This window comes from Hemiscyllium ocellatum, chromosome 23 (assembly GCF_020745735.1).
Source record: "Hemiscyllium ocellatum isolate sHemOce1 chromosome 23, sHemOce1.pat.X.cur, whole genome shotgun sequence".
NCBI classification, from domain to species: Eukaryota; Metazoa; Chordata; class Chondrichthyes; order Orectolobiformes; family Hemiscylliidae; genus Hemiscyllium; species Hemiscyllium ocellatum.
Genome location: NC_083423.1, coordinates 59,216,879 through 59,239,101, shown reverse-complemented (window position 1 = coordinate 59,239,101; position 22,223 = coordinate 59,216,879). Strand labels below are relative to the sequence as shown.

At 44.5% G+C, this 22,223-nt stretch overlaps 1 long non-coding RNA gene across 2 annotated transcripts in view; it reads left to right on the top strand.

Annotated features, from left to right (window-relative positions):
- Positions 1-14,192: 14,192 nt before the first annotated feature.
- Positions 14,193-22,223, top strand: part of LOC132826962 (uncharacterized) — a 55,673-nt gene continuing 47,642 nt past the window's right edge. Inside the window, exon 1 of one of the 2 annotated variants that reach the window (XR_009645943.1) lies at positions 14,193-14,242. This is a non-coding gene — a long non-coding RNA (uncharacterized LOC132826962). The remainder of the gene's footprint in view (positions 14,243-22,223) is intronic. The other variant, XR_009645944.1, reaches the window with a different exon arrangement.

Sequence of the window (22,223 nt, the reverse complement as noted above, 5' to 3'; positions counted from 1 at the left end):
ATTCCTGGAAATACATCCAGGGAAGTTATTTGGGTGGAACTGAGATATAAGAAAAGGAAGTAAACCTTATTGGGATTGTATAGTAGACCCCCTAATAGTCAAAGGGAAATTGAGAAACAAACTTGCAAGGAGATCTCAGCTATCTGTCAGAATAATAGGGTGGTTATGGTAGGGGATTTTAACTTTCCAAGCATAGACTGGGACTGCCATTGAGTTTAGATGGAGAGGAATTTAAGTGTGTACAAGAAAATTTTCTGATTCAGTATATGGATGTACATCCTAGAGAAGGTGCAAAACTTGAGGTAAAAACAATGACTGCAGATCATGGAAACCAGATTCTGGATTTGTGGTGCTGGAAGAGCACAGCAGTTCAGGCAGCATCCAAAGTGCAGCAAAATCGATGTTTCGGGCAAAAGCCCTTCATCAGGAATAATTTATGCTTTGGATGCTGCCTGAACTGCTATGCTCTTCCAGCACCACTAATCCAGAAGGTGCAAAACTTGACCTACTTTTGGGAAATAAGGCAGGTCAAGTGACTGAACCTTGGGGCTGGCGACCATAATTCTAATAGATTTAAAATAATGATGGAAAAGTTTAGACCAGATCTAAAAGTTGAAGTTCTAAATTGGAGAACGGCTAATTTTCATGGTATTAGGCAAGAACTTTCGAAAGCTGATTGGGGACAGATGTTCGCAGGTGAAGGGACAGCTCGAAAGTGGGAAGTCTTCAGAAATGAGATAACGAGAATCCAGAGAAAGTATGTTCCTGTTAGGTATATGGAATGCTGGATGACTAAAGAAATTGAGGGTTTGGTTAAGAAAAAGAAGGAAGCATATGTAAGGTATCCCAGAATAGATCATGTGAATCCTTAGCGTATAAAGACAGTAGGAGTATACTTAAGACAGAAATCAGGAGGGCAAAAAGGGGACATGAGAAAGCTTTGGCGAAGAGAATTAAAGAGAATCCAAAGGGTTTTTACAAATACATTAAGGACAAAAGGGTAACTAGGGAGAGGATAGGGCCCCTCAAAGATCAGCAAGGCAACCTTTGTGTGGAGCCGCAGAGAGTGGAGGAGATACTAAATGAGTATTTTGCATCAGTATTTACTGTGGAAAAGGATATGGAAGATACAGACTAGGGAAATAGATGGTGACATCTTGCAAAATGTCCATATTACAGAGAAGGGAGTGCTGGATGTCTTGAAACACGTAAAGGCGGATACATCCCCAGCACCTGATCAGGTGCACCCCAGAACTCAGTGGGAAGCTAGAGAAATGATTGTCGGGCCTCTTGCTGAGATATTTGTATCATCAATACTCACAGGTGAGGTGTCAGAAGACTGGAGATTGGCTAACGTGGTGCCACTGTTTAAGAAGGGTAGTAAGGACAAGTCAGGGAACTATCGACCAGTGAGCCTGACATCGGTGGTGGGCAAATTGTTGGAGGGAATCCTGAGGGACAGGATGTACATGAATTTGGAAAGGCAAGGACCGATTAGGGATACTCAACATGGCTTTGTGCGTGGGAAATCATGTCTCACAAACTTGATTGAGTTTTTTGACGAAGTAACAAAGAGGATTGATGAGAGCAGAGTGGTAGATGTGATCTATCTGGACTTCAGTAAGGCATTTGACAAGGTTCCCCATGGGAGACCGTTGAGCAAGGTTAGATCTCATGGAATACAGGGAGAACTACTGATTTGGATACAGAATTGGCTCAAAGGTAGAAAATAGAAAATAAGTGGTGGAGGAGGGTTGTTTTTCAGACGGGAGACCTGTGACCAGTGGAGTGCCACGAGGATTGGTGCTGGGTCCTCTACTTTTTGATATTTATGTAAATGATCTGGATGCGAGCACAAGAGGTATAGTTAGTACGTTTGCAGATGACACCAAAGTTGGAGGAGTAGTGGACAGCAAAGAAGGTCACCTCGGATTACAGTGTGATCTTGATCAGATGGGTCAATGGCTGACAAGTGGCAGATAAAGCTTAATCTAGTTAAATATGAGGGGCTGCATTTTGGGAAAGCGAATCTTAGCAGGACTTTTACACTTAATGGTAAGGTCCTAGGGAGTGTTGCTGAACAATGAGACCTTGGAGTACAGGTTTATAGCTCCTTGAAAGTGGAGTTGCAGATAGATAGGATAGTGAGGAAGGTGTTTGGTTTATTGATCAGAGTTTTAAGTACAGGAGTTGGGAGGCCATGTTGCAGCTGTACAGGACATTGGTTAGACCACTGTTGAAATATTGCGTGCAATTCTGGTCTTCTTCCTATTGGAAAGATGTTGTGAAACTTGAAAAGGTTCAGAAAAGATTTATAAGGATACTGCCAGGGTTGAAGGGTTTGAGCTATAGGGAGAGGCTGAACAGGCTGGGTCTGTTTTCCCTGGAGCGTCGGAGGCTGAGGGGTGACCTTAGAGAGGTTTACAAAATTATGAGGAGCATAATTTACCCTGGGGTCGGGGAGCCCAGAACTAGATGGCATAGGTTTAGGGTGAGAGGGGAAAGATATAAAAGAGACCCAAGGGGCAACTTTTTCACACAGAGGAATGAGCTACCAGAGGACGTGGTGGAGGCTGGTACAATTGCAACATTTAAGGGGCATTTGGATGGGTATATGAATAGAAAGGGTTTGGAGGGATATAGGCCGGGTGCTGGCAAGTGGGACTAGATTGGGTTGGGATATCTGGTAAACATGGACCGAAGGGTCTGTTTTCATGCTGTACATCTCTATGACTCTGTAACTTCAGTCTGGGTCATGAGCCTGACCTGCTGTGCATTTCCAGCACCACTCTAATTTTGACTCTAAATCCAGCATCTGCAGTCCTCACTTTTGCCATTCTGATATGGCAGCCTCTAGTGCACTTGCTGCAGGTTGATCTCTGTTTTTCTCTTAGTCAGCTGACATTTCATTTCTGCTCTCACTTTTCCAGTCAGTCTCCTAAGGTATCCTTTAGATTAGATTACTTACAGTGTGGAATCAGGCCCTTCGGCCCAACAAGTCCACACCGACCCTCCGAAGAGCAACCCATCCAGACCCATTCCCCTACATTGACCCCTTCACCTAACACTACAGGCAATTTAGCATGGCCAATTCACCTAACCAGCACATTTTTGGACTGTGGGAGGAAACCGGAGGAAACCCACACAGACACAGGGAGAATGTGCAAACTCACAGACAGTTGCCCGAGGCGGGAATTGAACCTGGGTCTCTGGTGCTAACCACTGTGCTACCATGCCACTCTTTAGCAACTGACTCCAGTTGTTAATGTCAACATCAGTGTGGGGTTCCTTATTGTTTGTGATATTCATAAATAATGTTGATGGGAGTATGAGGGGCTTAATAAGTAAGTTTGCGGATGACACAAACTTATTGGGTGGGTGGTTAACAGTGAGGAATAGAGTCTTAAGTTATTGGAGGATATAAAAAGATTGATCAGATTGACAGATCTGTAGCAGATGGGATTGAAACTTTGGAAAAAGGAACAGACAAAAGAATACATGATGACTGGCAAGACACTAGGAAGCTCAGAGGGATCTTGGGATGCTTGTCCACAGTTCTCGGAAGGTAGCAGGACAGCTGGTAGGGTATGTGCTTGTCTTTATCAGTTGTGATATAGATTATGAGTAGTCATGCTGGAGCTGTACAGAACTTTGGTTAGATCACAGCTGGAGTACTGTTGCAGTTCTGGTCACCACACCTGAGGAAGAATGTGATTACACTGGAGGAGATTCACCAAGATGTCCCTGGTACACTGATGACATCAGTGATATTGCTTCCCTCATTCATTTGGAATTGGAAAAATTCAGCAATTTTACTTTAAGTTTCCACCCTGCTCTCATCTTCCCCTAGCACACTCTGACTCTTCCCTTCCCTTCCTCTATCTCTCTGTTCCATTTCTGGGATAAACTGGCCACTGATATTCGCTACAAGCTCATCAATTCCCATAGTACGTGGACAATATATCCTCACAGCCTGTATCCAGTAAAAACTCTATTCCATTCTATCAATTTCTCTGCCTGCGTCACATCTGTTCTAATAATGCCACATTCCACAGGAGGACCACAAAAATGTCCACCTTTTTCTTCAACTGAGCATTCCCTACCACATACAATGACATACGTTAAAGAAAAAGGGACAAGGTCCTAAAAGCAGAATATAGGAAGCAAGGAAGAAAGTTACAAAATCGGACCTCAATGGTAGTGATCTCAGGATTACTACCAGAGCCACGTGTTAGTCACAGTAGAAATAACAGGATATATATGATTAATATGAGGCTGAAAAGATGGTTTCAGGGGAATGTTTCAGGTTCCTGGGCATTGGGGGGGGGTAGGACCTGTACAAATTGGTTTACATCTGGACAGGACTGGGACTGATGTCCTCGAGGAAGTGTTTGCTAGACTGATATGGCAGGGGATGGTAACCTATCTGGGAGTCAGAGAAGGAAGGAGCAAGGACAAAAACAAAAGGTGAAAAGGGGAATATGAAAAGTGATGGGCAGAGAAACCAAGGATAAAATTCAAACAGGGTTATTGAGAAAAATATTGGGGGTGAGACAACAATGTTAAAAAGACAAGCTTAGAGGCTTTGTGCCTTAATGCATGGATCATTTTTAGATTAGTTTACTTACAGTGTGGAAACAGGCCCTTTGGCCCAAAAAGTCCACACCGACCCACCAAAGCACAACCCACCCATACCCCTACATTTACCCCTTCACCTAACACTACTGGCAGTTTAGGTTGGCCAATTCACCTGACCTGCACATCTTTGGACTGTGGGAGGAAACCGGAGCACCCGGAGGAAACCCACGGAGACATGGGGAGAATGTGCAAACTCCACACAGTCGGTCGCCTGAGGTGGGAATTGAACCTGGGTCTCTGTCGCTGTGAGGCAGCAGTACTTGCCACTGTGCCGCCCTTTAAAGCCTACTGCACCTGGTATTCCCAAGCAGTCTCCCATCCAAGTTGCAGTAAAGTGAATGAACTAATCACACAGATAAATGTAAATGAGTACAATAAAATTGGGATAATGGAGACATAGCTGCAAGATGATCAGGGATGGGAACAGAATGTCCCAGGATATTCATTATTTAGGAAAGACAGATATAAAGGAAAAGTGATGGAGTGGCATTGCTGGTTAAAGAGGCAATTAACACAATACTGATAAAATGTGGAGTCTGTATGGGTAGAGTTGAGAAATACCAGGGGCAAAAAACATTAGTGGGTGTCATATACAGACCCTCCAAACTGCAATGATAATGTTGGGAATGGCATTAAACAGGAAGTTAGAGATGCACTAGATAAGGAAATCTTAGTGATCATTTTAATCTGCATGTAGATCGGGAAAATCAAATTAGCCACAATGTTATAGACACGGAAATCATAGAGTGTATAGAGGATGGTTTTCTTGATCAATATGTGGGGATGAGTGACCGTAACATGATAGAATTTTTTATCAAGATGGAGAGTGAGGTAGTTGATTGAGAGACTAGGATCTTAATCATGGAAACTATGAGCATATGAGGCATGAGTTGGCCTTAATAACTTGGAGAGAGTTACTTAAAGGGATGACAGTGCATAGGCAATGGCAAATATTCAAGGAATGCATGGGGGAACTGCAACAACTGTTTATTCTGTCTGACACAAAAGCAAAATGGGTTAAAGGGCCAATCCATGGCTTTCAAAGAAAATCAGAGATAGCATCCGAACCAAGGAAGAAGCATACAGGTTGGCCATGAAAAATAATATGTCTGAGGATTGGAAGCAGTTTAAAATTCAGAAAAGAAGGACCAAGGGACTGACAAAGAAGGACCAAGGGACTGACTAAGAAGGGGAAAATGCAGCCCGAAAGTAAGCTTGCAGGGAACATGAAGACTGACACTAAGAGTTTCTATAAGTATGTGAAGAGAAAGAAATTGGTGAAGACAAATGTGGGTCCTCTACAGACAGAAATGGAGGCATGTAAAAAAGGGGTCAAAGAAATGGCTGAGCAACTGAATATATGCTTTGGTTCTGTCTTCGCGAAAGAGGACATAAATCAGACACCAGAAATGTTGGAGAATGCAAGATTTAGTGAGAGGGAAGAACTTAAAGCAATATTAGTAGAGAAGTAGTGCTGGAAAAATTGATGGGATTGAAGGCTGATAAATCCCCAGGGCCTGATAATCTGTCTAGAGTATTTAAGGAAGTAGCTCGAGAAATAGTGGATACATTGGTGGTCATCTTCCAGTCTATAGACTGTGGAACAGTTCCTACAGATTGGAGGATAGCTAATATCAATTCAAAATTCAAAAAGGGAGGTAGAGAGTAAACAGGATCAGTAAGCCTAACATTGGTAAAGGGGAAAATTCTCAAATCCATTATGAAGGACATTTTGGTGGAGCATTTAGAAAATGGTAGCAGGATCAGACAGAGTCAGCATGGACTTATGAAGGGGAAATTATACTTGACAAATCTGTTAGAATTCCGCGAAGATGTAACTAGTAGAGTTGAACATAGAACATAAGAACGTAAGACATAGGAGCAGGAATAGGCCTTCTGGCCCTTGGAGCCCACTCCGCCATTCAATAAGATCGTGGCTGATCTTTCCATGGCTTCAGCTCTGCTTCCCTGCCTTCTCACCCAGAACCCTTAATTTCTTTACTGTTCAAAAAAGTATCTATCTTAGCTTTAAAGACATTCAATGAAGAACTCTCAACTAATTCACTGGGCATGGAATTCCAAAGATTCACAATCCTCCTCTCAAGTTCCTTTTCAATTCAGTTCTAAATCTGCTCCCCTTAATTTTGAGGCTATACACTCTTGTCCTAGTTTCACCCGCCTGTGGAAACATCCTCTCTACTTCTATCTTATCTATTCCCTTCATAGTTTTATATGTTTCTATTAGATACCCCTCATTCTTCTAAATTCCAATAAATATAATCCCAGTCTGCTCAGTTTCTACTCATAAGCCAACCCCCTCAACTTCAGAATCAACCTAGTAAACCTCCTCTGCATCCCCTCTAGTGATAGTATATTCTTTCTCAAGTAAGGAGACCAAAACTGCAAACAGATGTGGCCTCACCAGCACCCTGTACAGCTGCAACATAACCTCCCTGCTTTTAAATTCAATCCCTTTAGCAATGAAGGACAAAATTCCAATTGCTTTCTTAATTCCCTGTTGCACTTGCAGATCAACCTTCTGTGATCCATGCACAAGGACACCCAGGTCTTTCTGCACAGCAGCATGCTGCAATTTTTTTACTATTCAAACAACAATCCTAAATACTGTTATTCTGATTAAAATGGATGACTCCACATTTATAAACTCTATCTGCCAGTCTGCCAGACCTGTGCCCACTCACTGAAACTATCTATGTTCCTCTGCAAAGGTTCACAGTCCTCTTCACACTTTGCTCTACCACTCATCTTCATGTCATGTGCAAACTTTGACACACTACATATAGTCCCCAACTCAAAATCATCTGTGTAAATAGTGAATAGTTACAATCCCAACACATCCCTGAAGCACACCATTAATCACTGATCTCCAACCTGAAAAACACTCATTTATCCCCACTCTTTGCTTCCTGTTACTTAACCAATCCTCTATCCATGCTAATACATTACCCGTAATGCCATGCATCTTTATCTTATGCAGCAGCCTTTTGTGTAGCGCCTTGTCAAATGTCATTTGGAAATCTAGATACACTACATCTACTGGGTTCCCGTTGTCCACTGTGCATATAATGTCTTCATTAACTAGTAGGTTAGTTAAGCATGACCTGCCTTTCATGAACTCATGCTGTGTCTGCCTAACAGGACAATTTTTATCCAGGTGTCTTGCTATTTCTGTCTTGGGAATAGATTCAAGCACTTTCCCCACTACAGAAGTCAAGCTAACCAGTGTATAATTCCCCATCTTTTGTCCACCACAGTGGCATCACATTTGCTGTTTTCCAATCTGCTGGAACTGGCCTTGAGTCCAGCGAATTTTGGAAAATTACAACAAGTGCATTTGCTGTTTCTCCCACCATCTCCTTTAGTACCCAGGGATACATTCCATCAGGGCCAGATGACTTGTCCACCTGTAGCTTGCCCAACACTACCTCTTTTGTAGTGATGATTGGTTCCAGGTCTTCACCTACTTTCATCACCTTGTCAATTATCGGCATGTTATTCGTGTCCTCCACCACGAAGAACGACACAAAATACCTGTTCAGTGCCTCGGCCATTTCCTTATGTCCCATTATTAAATCCCCCTTTTCATCCTCCAAAGGACCAAAGTTTACCTTAGCCCCTCTTTCATTTTAGATATTTATTGAAACTTTTGCTATCTGTTTTTATATTCTGAGCTAGTTTACCCTCATAATCTATGTTACTTGTCCACCATTCGATCGATCAGGGCTTGATCAAACCCAACAAGTGTTGACATGTTGTTGGCATGGTGGTCCTTGGGCATCCATTCCTGGAGGTGTGAAGAACATGTAGCTCAGGTAGCCCTTTTCAAATAAAGGTGTGCTCCTTCGACTGATAAACAACTCAATGCTTCTGTTTGTGTTGGGGAAGACATTCAGGTTAATTCCATTCAATTCAAATTCAAGTGTTTATTGTATTGTTTGCAGCTGCTGGGTCGGTTGCATACTGTCTGTCTGTAGCTGCAGCATGTCTAGATTCTGCAATATGTTTATTCCGGGATCTCTGAGCACAATCACTTTTATCCAAGGCTTGTTTCAGTTTCCCAGCATGTTTTATTTATTGTCTATTTTTCATAAATCCATCGTGTTGAGCAGCCCATCCGGCCACAAGCTGATACCAAGTTGGGTGGGAGGGTGAACTGTGACAAGAATGCAGACATCCTTCAGCATGATTTAGACAGGTTGGGTGAGTGAGTAAATTAATGGCAGATGCAATATAAGTTGGATAAATGTGAGGTTATTCACTTTGGAAGCAAAAAACAAGAAGGTAGGTTACTACCTGAATAGTTGCAAATTGGGAGAGGAGAGTGTGCAGCAGGACCTGGCTGTCCTTGTACACCAGTCACTGAAGGTAAGCATGCAGGTGCAGTAGGCGGAAGAGACGTCAAATGGTATGTTGGCCTTCATTGGGAGAGGTTTCAAGTACAGAAACAGGGATGTTTTATTGCGGTTATACAGGGCCTCGTGAGGCCACATCTAGAACGTTATGTGCAATTTTGGTCTCCTTTTCTGAGGAAGGATGTTCTTACTCTCAAGGGATTGCAGTGAAGGTTTACCATACTGATTCCGGGGATGGCGGGACTGACTTATGAAGAGAGATTAACTAGGTTAGAATTGTTTTTGCTGGAGTTCAGACGAATGAGGGGGATCTCATAGAAATTTATAAAGTTCAAAAAGGACTGGATAGGGTACATGCAGGGAGGATGTTCCTCATGGTGGGTGTGTCCAGTCTGAGGATTCAGGGTAGACCATTTAGGACGGAGATGAGGAGACATTTCTTCACCCAAAGAGTGGTGAACTGTGGAATTCATTATCACAGGAAGTAGTTGATGCCAAAATGATGTATGTATTCAAGAGACAGCCAGATATAGCGCTGGAGGAAAATGGGATCAAAGGTTATTGGGAAAAAGCAGGATTAGGATATTGAGGTGAACAATCAGACATGATCGTGATGAATGCTGGAGCAGGCCGAATGGCCTCCTCCTGGGATCATAAACTATTTTCTCCCCACCCCCAGCCTCCTCTCATTTATCTCTCCACCCTTCAGGCACTCTGCCTGTATTCCTCCACCTTTCTTGGAATGCCACCACCGGACACATATTTCCCCTTAGCATTTATAAGCACTTCGTAGGGAGTGTTCTTTCTGGGAGCCTGGTCAACCTGTCTTCCACTCCCAACATCTCCCTAGGTTCCCACAGCACCTTCCCATGTAATTGCAGAAGGTATAAAGCCTGCCTCTTCACTACCCAAGATCCCAGACTCACCTTTTAGATGAAGCAGTAATTTGGCTGCATTTCACTCAATCTAGTTTTACTCTATTCACTGTTTACAATGTGATTTTCTTTACATTGGAGAGGTAAAATGAAGACTGGAAGACTGCTTTGCACAACATCTAGGTCCTGTCTGCAAAAATGACCCCAGACTTCTAATTGCCCACCACTTCAATTCTTAGGCTTGCTGCAGTACTCCAACGAGGCTCAGCACAAACTGGGACAACAGCATCTAATTTTCCATCTAGGAGCCCTGCAGACTTCAGGACTCAACGTCAAGTTCAATAATTTTAGAACCTGAATATCTTCTCACTCCCTACACCCCAAGTAGAGGGTGTAGTTGTTTATGCATTCCCAACACCCCAGGTCCTGACATGACATAGTTTGCTTTCCCTACTATTGGTTGCCATCAGGGAAAGTATCAATGGGGAGGAGATCGTAGCCCAGTAGCCAGTGCTGTGTACAAATGGTCTTTGGATGAACAAATGTCAATCCATCCAATGGATATCAATTGCAGACCTCATTGGTTTAGTAATGAACACTGATGGAATTAGCATACTCCAGGACCTCTATATTGCTGATCTTGTCCTGACAGGGGATACCAAAGGTACGTTAAAGGTAGAAACTGTTCAGACTTTACTCTGGATCTCACCACCAATGTAAAGCAACTCCTTTTTGTCCCGATCTCAGGTGAACAATGTTGAGCAGCTTTCTGTCAGTTCTGTTGTGTAAATGGTTGTAGTCAACTGAGCTTTCTTCCACTTCATCTGGCAGTCTAAGATGGACTGTGTCTGTAGGGACACCATGTACATGGGTAAGGAAGGATGAATGTACCCAACACTACCTTATCCTGATGGTCACCTTTGATTGCATCATGCAAACACCAAGTGTCACTACATCGTGAAGTCTGTCTTTCCCCGGTGTTGTGAAGAATGTGTCTGGCCTCGTTGTTGTGGAATTTTCGAAGTAGCTGGACTGCTCCTTAGCACCTGTCCTTCTTGGAGAAATTTGCAAAGAAAAAAACCTTTGATCAGAAGTCCATTAGGAAATGGTCAGCACATAGAGGTATCAAGACCCTGCGGAAAAAGAAGAGGCTGGAGCCTGTTGAGTTGTTCCATGATCAGACTGGGTAAAAACAATGATTGCAGATGCTGGAAACCAGATTCTGGACTAGTGGTGCTGGAAAAACACAGCAGTTCAGGCAGCATCAAGGAGCAGTAAAATCGATGTTTCGGGCAAAAGCTCTTCATCAGTGGGTGTGGGGATGAAGGTGATAGGTCAGGGAGGAGGGAGGGGGAAAGTAGCGAAGAGTACAATGGGTGGATGGGGCTGGGGTGAAGATAGGTCAGAGAGGAGGGTGGAGTGGATAGGTGGAAAAGAAGAGGCAGGTAGGAAAAGTCATGGGGACAGTGCTGAGCTGGAAGTTTGGAACTGCGGTGAGGTGGGGGAAGGGGAAATGAGGAAACTGTTGATGCCCTGGGGTTGAAGTGTTCCGAGGCAGAAGATGAGGCGTTCTTCCTCCAGGCGTCGAGTGGTGAAGGAGCGGCGGTGAAGGAGGCCCAGGGCCTCTATGTCTTCGGCAGAGTGGGAGGGGGAGTTGAAATGTTGGGCCACAGGCGGTATGGTTGATTGGCGCGGGCATCCCAGAGATGTTGTCTAAAGTGCCCTGCTAGGAGGCGTACAGTCTCCCCAATCTAGAGGAGACCGCATCAGGAGCAATGGATACAACAAATGATGTTGGTGGATGTGCAGGTCAAACTTTGAAGGATGTGAAAGGCTCCTTTAGGGCCTTGGATGAGGTGAGGGGGGAGGTGTGGGCGCAGGTTTTGCAATTTCTGTGGTGGCAGGGGAAGGTGCCACGACGGGAGGGTGGGTTGTTGGGGGGTATGGACCTGACCAGGTAGTCATGGAGGGAACGGACTTTGCGGAAGGCGGAAAGAGGTGGGGAGGGAAATATATCCCTGGTGGTGGGGTCCGTTTGGAGGTGGCGGAAATGTTGGCGGATGATTTGGCCTCACCTCAGTTCCAAACTTCCAGCTCAGCTCTGTCTCCATGACTTGTCCTACCTGCCTATCTTCTTTTACATCTATCCACTCCACCCTCCTCCCTGACCTATCACCTTCATCCCCACCCGCACACACCTATTGTACTCTATGCTACTTTCTCCCCACCCCCACCCTCCGCTCATTTATCTCTCCACCCTTCAGGCACTCTACCTGTATTCCTGATGAAGGACTTTTGCCCGAAACGTCGATTTTACTGCTCCTCAGATGTTCCCTGATCAGACTGTCAAAGCTATTTGGCAGAACGCCTCATCACTAGAACTTTCCAAGACATCGCTTGGCTGGTAGTGAGAAGGGCACTTCCTATGAGATTCTTTTGTATGCCTGGTCTGTCTGTACCACTTGATGCTGCATATAAAGCAACTGTGGGGTTTAGTGCTAGAATGTGCCTTTGCAAAGGAAGTCTGGAGAACGATGTAACGGATTTTATTGAGGTTTGTTCTGAGCAGCTCCATGACGCAGGACTCTGTGCTCCACCGTTTGTTGCCCAGACACACACTGAGACAAACATGAAAATGTGCTTGGAGGACCATCAGCCTGGTGAAAGATGCTCTTTAGTATGCCCAAAATTTGCTGGTCTTCCGGAGGAAGGAGTGGACACTGAGTGTTGCAGACTGGCGCATTCTAAGATCCAGGACTGAAGGATACAATAAAGTTTGAGGCAGCTGCTGCAGCAGAGAAAGACCACTGTCTAAGCTCTTTCTGCTAAAGTTAAATCGGAGTTCATTCAGTTATCAGACCTTCCCATTGCCTCAAATGTGTGTAAATGTGCTTTTGTACAAGTGAGTAGTGCACTTATGGAATGGGCTACAGAAAAAGTAGTAGAGACAGATACAATATCAACATTTAAACAACAGGTACACAGGGGGAAAGGGTTTAGAGAGATATGAACCAATGGAACTAGCTAAATGGGCACCATGGTCAGCATGGACCAGTTTGGGCTTAAGGGCTTGTTTCCATACTATATAACTCTATAAAAGATGTCTTTGGTTTGTTGCATGGAGTCAAACGCCAATGTTTGTTTGTTCTGAGGAAGAGTCGCTCAACCTGAAACATTAACTGATGTTTCTCCACAGATGCTGCCAGACCTGCTGAGCTTTTACCAGCAATTGCTATTTTTATTTCCAATATTTGTTTATTTCTTTATACAATATTGTACGGAACCAAACCACTTTAAAATCTATGTAATATAAAGATATTTTTTGAATAAAGTATATTTTTGAAATAAGTAGTAGAGTGGAGTAATGCTCTATAGATGAGAGCATTACTCCACAGCATGTATGATACAAAAGTTGTGAGCCTGTACATTTTACTTCTGAACTATGTGTGGGAATGATAAAGAATATCTAATTTGAATGGAAGAACTGCAGGCTTTCATCTAGGGAAGCAGCATGGTGGTTAGCACTGCTGCCTCACACCACTGGGACCCCGGTTTGATTCCACCCTTGGGCGACTGTTGTGTGGATGTTACACGTTCTCCCTGTATTTGTGTGGGGTTTCTCAGGGTGCTCCAGTTTCTTCCCACAGTTCAAAGATGTGCATGTTAGGTGGATTGTCTATGCTGTAGTGTCTGGAGACACGCAGACTAGACACATTAGCCATGGGAAATGCAGGGTTACAGGGATAGAATGGGTCTGGCTTTTCGGAGGGTCGGTATGGAATCAATGGACCGAATGACCTGCTTCCATATTGATTGTGTGAAGGATATGAAGACAACAGGTCTGCATTGGTAAAACTTTGTAGCCTACCTCGGAAGCACGAGACAAAACAAAACTGCAGATGCTGGAATCCAAGGTTGACAAGCAGGAGGCTGGAAGAACACAACAAGCCAGGCAGCATCAGGTGAAGAAGTCAACGTTTTGGGTGTGACCCTGGAGCACAGCACGAAGTGCTATCACTACCTGAAAACAGCAGAAAGTGCAAGTTGATCCTGACAGTTATCTGTGCTCCGTCTTGCCCAATCACGATAGACCGTCATGGGCCGGCACCGCCCACCTACCGTGATTGATGGTCTCTCCGTTTGTCCATGTGACTGTCATAGACTGGCCCCTCCTTTCCCTTGCGGTTCAGCCTCCGCGCCGTTGATTGAGAGCTCTGTGACCAGCCCTTGTCGCCAAAGTCCATGCGCGCGGGTGACTGGCTGTTCCGTTGCCGTGGTGACGAGGGCGGGGCCTGGAGTGCGGTGCTGTTGGCATGGGCTGCGGCAATTCGACAGCGGCCGCCACCGAGAGTGGAGGTATGGCCCGGGGGAAAGGTCCGAGCGGGGGAAGGGAAAGGAAGGTGAGGAACGGGGGACTGAAGGGAGGTGAAGCTGAGGGGGAGACCATTCGACCCAGTCGGACAGTGAGCATCATTGGCACGGAGCAATCTCCTGCTTCTTACCCAACACACTTGCACACTTTTTATATGAAGAATTCTCCGATGTCGGCTGGGGGGAGGCGGGAAGAATGTGACCTCCCCCCTCCCCCCGTCTCGTGGGGGGGTTCAGGGTCCGAGGGTAAGTGCGAGTGAAGGTGAGGGTTGGGCATGCTGGGGGAGAGAAGCAGAAAGGTTAGCGGTCAGGCTAAGGGGATGGCAGAGAATGATGGGTTCGGGAGGAAGAGGAGGGAGTGGTTTCTGGGAGAGTGAGGGATGCCAGAGGGAACGAGGAGGGAAAGGAATGCGGAGCCTGAGAGGAGGGTTGGGGGGGTGGGGAGGGGGGAGAGTGAGGAGCTGCCCAGGTGATGGGGGAAGAGAGTGTGAGGGGAATAGGGGGCTCAGTTGTGTGTATATGTGAGAGAGGGGGTAGGGCGCCCACATTGGGCACATATGTTGCAGACAGGGATGGATTGGTTTAGGTGCAGGAATTGAGAGAGAAATGAGCTGCCGGCCACAGGTTTGTGACTGGGGATCTAATGTGCGAACCGACCATGCCCGCTGGCCAGATTGTCCATCTTCAGGAGGATGTTTCTGTGGAGGATCCTGAGAGTCAGTGAAGTGGAAACCCGATCTTGTGCGGTTCATCTTCGCCCTCACGGCCATGCTGTTAAAAGCACTTTGTTTGCCAGCAAGCTAAGTTTATGAGGCCACTTGGATAACATCGGGTCCTTCATTTTTCCAGAAATTTGCGGAATCTGAAAAACTCTCTGCAGCATCAAATTTTGAGTGTTCTAAGAACGGTTCTGTGGTTCAACTAAACATAAATTAAGTCATTCAGATCTAGTGGTGAGTGATAAAAATTAGTTAAAACCTTTGCAGCAAGGGAACAACAAGTGTTGGAGAATAAAACCAATAAATGCTAGAATAATCAGGTCAGACAACGTTTGTTTGTTTTATTCATTTGTGAGACTTGGGTTTCATTGGCTGGCCAGCCCATCCCTATTTGCCCTTGAGAAGGTGGTTGTGAGCTGCTTTCTTGAATCGCTGCAGTCTACTTGCTGTGAGTTGACTCACAAAGTCGGTAGCGAGGGAATTCCAGAATTTTGACCCAATGACTGTGAAGGAATGGCAGTATATTTCCAAGTCAGAGTGGTGAGGGCTTAGAGGGGCTCTTGCACGTGGTGGTGTTCCCAAGTTACTGCTACTCTTGTCTTTCTAGGTGGAAGTAGTCATGGGTTTGGAATGTGCTGTCTAAGGATCTTTGGTGAATTTGTCCAGTGCATCTTGTAAATAGTGCACGCTGCTGCTACTGAGTGCCAGTGGTGGAGGGTTTAAATATTTGTAGATGTGGTGCCAATCAAGTGAGTTGCTTTGTCCTGGATGGTGTCAAGCTGCTTGAGTGTTGTTGGAGCTGCACTCATCCAGGCATGTGGGGAGTATTCCATCACATTCCTAATTTGTGCCTTGTGGTTAGACTTTAGGGTGTCAGGAGGTGAGTTATTCACCGCAGTATCCCTTGTCTCTGACCCGCTCTTGTAACCATTGTGATTATGTGGTGAGTCCAGTTGAGTTTCTGGTCAATGGTAACCCCAAGGATGTTGAGAGTGGGAGATTCAGTGTTGGTAATACTGTTGAATGTCAAGGGGCGGTGGTTAGTGTGTCTCTTATTGGTTATGGTCATTGTCTGGCATTTGTTTGGTGCAAATGTTACTTGCCACTTGTCGGCCCATGCCTGGATATTGTCTAGATCTTGTTGTATTTGAGCATAGACTGCTTCAGTGTCTGAGGAGTTGTGAATGATCCTGAAGATTGTACAGTCATTGGTGAAGATTGTTGGGCCTAGGACAGTACCTGAGAGACACGTGCAGAGACGTCCTGGAGCTGAAATGACTGACCGTCTACAACCACAATCATCATCTTTTGTGCAAGGTATGAGTCTAACCAATGGAGTGTTTGCCTCCGACAACATTGATGCCAGTTTTGCCAGGGCTCCTTGATGCCATACTCAGTCAAATATGGCCTTGGTGTCAAAGGCTGTCACTCTCATGTCACCTGTGGAATTCAGCTCTTTTGTCCATGTTTGAACCAAGACTTAACTGAGATCAGAAGCTGAGTGATCCTGGTGAAACCCAGTCTGGGCATCACTGAACAAGTTGTTGCTGAGGAGGTGCTACTTGATAGCACTTTTTAAAAAGTATATACTTTTATTGAAACATTTTTAAAAAAATCTTACATCAAATGAAAAATAATACAATTGAAAATAATAGAAAGAAAGGACACCAGAAATAAATTTAAAAACCCAAACCGCCCTCATGTATAAATGTATAAATATATATAAAAAATGTTTTAAACCCAACTAACTACTTAACTAAATAAATAATAACCAACAACAAACTAATAAATAACAATAATAATACAGCTCAGCAAAACAAAACACTAACTCTCGAATATCGAGAGCATTACTTTTCACACGTTCGTACATTCGCAGTTCCCCTTTTCTGGATATTGGATACGTAAAGCACAAAAACAAATGGCCATATAAAAGACCTATTAGTGTGGCAGACAAATTGGTGTCCAAGTAGTCCAAAAAGGGCCACCATGTCTTATAGAAATTCTCAGTTTTGTGGTGTACCATACTTGCAAAAAAATCCAAGGGGATATGCTCCATAACAAACTTACGGCAACCCAACAAGCCCAGGGGATTTTGGGACACCCAACCTAACAAGATATATTTTCTTGCACAGAAAGTAAGGGTACTGAAAAGTTTTTCTCTTATGCGCATCTTCAGGGAAAACATTGGGCAGGCCAAGAAGAAGAGAGATTGGGTCCTTCTTTACCTTACGCCCAAAATCCCCTCCATTGCACCTGCCACAGCGCTCCAATATGTTTGAAGGCTGCCACAGGACCTGAGACAATGGCTAAGAATGCCTGTACTAACTTGACACTTGGGACATGTTGAAGATACCCCTGGTTTAAATTTTGACAAATTATCCAGAGCCAAGTGGACCCTGGGGAAAGTTTCCAAGTGTAAAGCATAGGTCCTATTGCAAATTGATATCTTTCTTGCATTTTCCCAAATATCTTCCCATGTCTCTGAGGAGATCCTCAATGTCTAGTTCTCTTTCCCACACCCTGCAAAGTCGATTGAATTAATCTGAGGAGCCATTCCCTCCCCTCAATTGATGATATAAACTGCTGACAGAAAGTGTACTCTTAGTACTGAGCACCCTTCTGTCTATGTCAGATTTGTAGGAATCAGTCAAAAGTATTGTCTTTTTTAAAATAAAATCACTAATTTTTTTTAAAATTAGATTAGATTCCTTACAGTGTGGAAACAGGTCCTTTGGCCCAACAAGTCCACACCGACCTTCCAAAGAGCAATCCACTCAGACCCATTCCCCTAAACTTACCCTGATTATATCATCTAACACTACGGGCAACTTAGCATAGTCCATTCACCTAACCTGCATGTCTTTGGACTGTGGGAGGAACCCTGAGTACCTGTGTGCAAACTCCACACAGGCAGTCACCTGAGACGGGAATTGAATCCAGGTCCCTGGTGCTGTGAGGCAGCAGTGCTAACCACTGAGCCACCATGCTGTCCCTTTTGTAGATGATTAGATTACCTGCAGTGTAGAAACAGGTCCTTCGGCCCAACACGTCCACGTCGACCCTCCGAAGAGCAACCCACCCAGACCCATTCCCCCACCCTAAGTAATGCAATGGGACAATTTAGCATGGTCAGTTCACCTGGCCTGCATGTCTTTGTGATTGTAGGTGAATGTGCAAACTCCACACAAACAGTTGCCCAAGGCAGAAATCGAACCTGGGTCCCTAGCACTGAGACAGCAATGCTAACCACTGTGCCAACCACTGCTTGTTGAAAAAGTCATGAAGCTCGTCTGGTCCTCTTTAACAATCAAAGATAACAGTTTTTAGTCTCAAAGTAAGAGTCTTAGAGAGCATTTTAAAGTCAACATTTAAGAATGAAATAGGCCTGTACGAAGAACAGTCCTCTGGGAGTTTCCCTTTGTTAAGACTAAGCGAAGTATTGGCCTCTCTTAGAGATGGCGGGAGGCAATCATGTCTGTACAAATCATTGAACATGTTGAGCAATGGGCCTGACAATATGCTTATGAATTTCTTACAGAATTCACTGGGAAGTCCATCCACTCTTTCCACTCTGAAGCTGCTTCACAGCCTCCTGCACCTTTTGCAAGAGGCATTGAGAAAAGACTCCTGTTCAGGAGTCACAGCCAGGAGCTCCAGATCTTTGAAACAGCACTCCATCTTGGCCAGCCGCTCCTCACAACCCTCAGATTGGTAGAATTCAGAGTAAAATCTCTGGAATGCTGCATTAATCTTTCTGGAAACATGTTAGGTTCCCAGACCCTTCCCTAATCGACATAATCGCGAAAGGGGCACTCCTTATCCTGGCAAGATATGCGAGGTACTTGTCAATGTTGTGGGGAAAAACACCAGTCTCAGTGTTAGAATCTGATTCAATGACAGAACATATTGCACAAGGAAATACTGGAAGTTGGGGGAGAGAAAGACACCAACAGCACAGTGGTCAGCTGCGAGTTTTCTCCTGACCCAGAGCACATGTCAAGAAACTTTTATACATCTTGTGATATAATAGGTCAATGATGAGATTATTGTCTATGTAACATGGTTTGTTTGTGGCAATCATTGCAAAATCATTGATAGTTTTGATACAGTCTTTGTCAGTTCCAGCACAGCCTTTCTCAATTTCTACGTGTTCATTGTCAGTTTCAATGTCTGGACGGATATCCATTGCTGTGGTAATAGGCACTAATCGCACTTCCTGAGAAGGACGATTACTGCAGCTCTGGCTATTAGCATTTCATCCTGCTTTCTTCATCAGCAATGCGTCGTCTGGAGGCTCACTGAAGATGTTATCTAGTTATGGTGACAAAATGTCTGAAAATGAACCTTCCAACTCAGTGAGCAAATCTACATCCAGAACCTCAATCTAAGCGACAAATCTTCTCAAAATTCATTAGCATTTCGTATTGAGTCTGTATCAAGCTGTTAGCATTTCTATAAGAGGTGTTGATTGGACCCAGACACTTTGGCAGGTAGTGTTCGTTATTCATGTATTCTCTCCCCTACTCGCTTTAAACTAATCAACTGGGTTGTGAGTGCATTTTGCTGGCATTATGGTGGCCCCAGGCAGTGTCTATATCTTCTCTGCTGTTTCTCTCCATAATTGTTGTCCAGCGGCCATCTTGTATGTCAAATTGGCCAACTGATGACTCAGTAGCCAACTTGTATGTCCATGTGCATAGTGTCACCCTGCCCGTGCCATCTCCCTCTTCATCACCATGCTCACATAACCTTTGTTTTGCGAAAGTAAGTTCCTTCTTTGCTGTCTGCATGAGCACAGAATTCAATGCAGACTGCAGCGCCATAATCTTCTGTAGCTTGGCCAACGAGAGCCTGTCAAAGTAAGGCTTCTCTGCTTCCTTCAGCTATGCTTTGAGGAGACGTTGTTGCTCGCCCTTCTGCTTCCTACTGGCAGAGTAAGAGATAACTAACCCCCGGCAGAGGCTTTGGCAGTTTCCCAAAGGATGGATGGGCTACTAACCAAGCCTGAATTAATGTCTAGGAGTGCCCCAAATTCCTTAGAGAAGTACTCCACAAACTTGTTAGACTTATGGATAAAGGGATCCAGTCACCTGTGCCTCAGGCCCGCTATAGCATCCTTAATCTTAACTAACAGATACACTGGAGTGTGATCGGAGATGGTAATATTACCAATCGTACAAGATGCCACCAAGTCCCGGGTTGCCACAGGGGTCAGACAAAAGTCAATCCTGGTGTGGCATCTGTGTGGATTGGAAAAAACCATAAAATCCCTGCTTGGAGGATGGAGATGCTTCCAGATGTCTAACTTCACTAATTGTTTAGTTTGTACAGAGGCTATTGGGTGACTTTTGGGCAACCTGTCTACTGTGGGTTCCATAACACAATTAAAATTTACCCCTACAATGATATGCTGAGACTCGAGACAGATCGATTTAGAGAGTGCATCTACCAGAAATTTGAGGAGATGGGTCAGAGGACCGTAAATATTTAAAACACCATATTCTTTCCCCGTTTTTCAGGGCTTTGAGGATTACGAACCTCCTGTGTGTGTCTTTAACACACTCTAGTAACCTAAATGCGAGATTCTTCCTAACCAATATAGTCACTTCCCTACTTCTGGTATTAAAGCCATTCTGCTGTAGTTTCAAATGCTCCCTATCATCTGAGTGCCTCTGTAATAAAGCAATATCCACCTTTTCCTTTCTAAGACTCAAGAGTACCTTTTTCCTCTTAATTGGTGAGTGACTCCCCTCGATGTTCCAGGTACAGTATTTAATCAAGTCATTAGCCGTAACCTTCTGCAGTAATATTTTAGAGTCCAGAGAAGAGGAACTCGAATTACAAATCCACTGAGCCTTGTCGCAAGATCCATCGAACTTAAAATCTACATAAACTAAATACACTACAGTTTACGAACCTACAAAGCTATCAAAGACTATATAAAACAAAAATAAAAAAAACCCAACATATAAAGCACCAATGGCACTGAATGGGGAACTCACCCCCTGCCCAAAGGGGGCAACTACCTATCCCAAAACCCAACTTTCCATCCTGCTGCCAATACTGCAGCTAAAGCACTTTAAATGCCTGAACCAGGCATAAGCTGCCTATAAGTGGGCACCTAGCCATCCCAACCATTTTCTCCTCTCCTAGCTGGAGCCGCATACAAACGCAAGCAGAAAGGAAAGAAAATACACCATGAAATAACAATTTGAACAAAGAAATTGTGGGAAAAAAAGCGAAGTACCCTATCCATTCTTTAGTTTAACTTAATTTAGAAATTGAAAGTACACAACCCAACCACTCCCTAGCATCGTTTAGACCAGATTGTTTCCAATAAAAAAAAGGAAAAGAAAGCCCTGACTGGACTACCTTTTTTTTTAAAAAACGTAGAGACATACCCAAACAACACTATTATTTGTACATACTAAATTGTTCAGATTAAGTTAATTTGTCCACACTGTCTCTTGCCTTCTCTGACATGTCAAAGAGATGTACAGGTACATCTAAGGTGATCCGAAGCTTCGCTAGAGAGTACTAGATCTCAAGCTTCCTCAGTCTTTTCTTGGTGCCGTCATAGGATTTTTCCGGATCACCGCCACTGAGAAGTCCTGGAAGAACATGACCTTAGAATCGTTGTTAACTAGGGCCTTCGAATCCTTCCCCTAGATTCTGGAAGCATCCTCCATTCTCTCCTTATCTATATAGTGATGAAACCGCATCAAGACAGGACGAGGATGATGGGCCAGACCTGAGCTCTGCGCTGTGACCCGGTGAGCCCATTCAATCTTCAAGCCTCGCATTCCAGCCTCCAAGTTAAGGAATTTCGGCAATCAATCCTCAATAGATTCTACCGGTCACTCACCTTCCTTACCCTCCAGCAGACCGACGTTCCAAATGTTTTTTTTTCTCCTGCCCCTGTTCTCGTGATCAACCTGGTCAAGCAAATTACGGACCTGCGTCTCGAGGGTGTGAACCTTATCCTTGGAGGAATCTTTGTCAGCTTCCACCACAGTGACCCTCCATTCTACCTCATCCGTCCTTTTCTCCAGGTCTCCCAGCTGCTGTTCATGCTTCTGCAGCATGATAGAGATCGGGGCCAGCTTCTCCCGTATCTGCTTCCCCAATATCTCGCAAGATTTTGCAAGTTCCTTTACCAGGACCTGGTAGGAAATAAGTCAAAGAATCCTGCTGGCTGGGCCGTAGGCCTGGCCTTGGACATACCTTCTCCCTTCTTTGGCATCTCT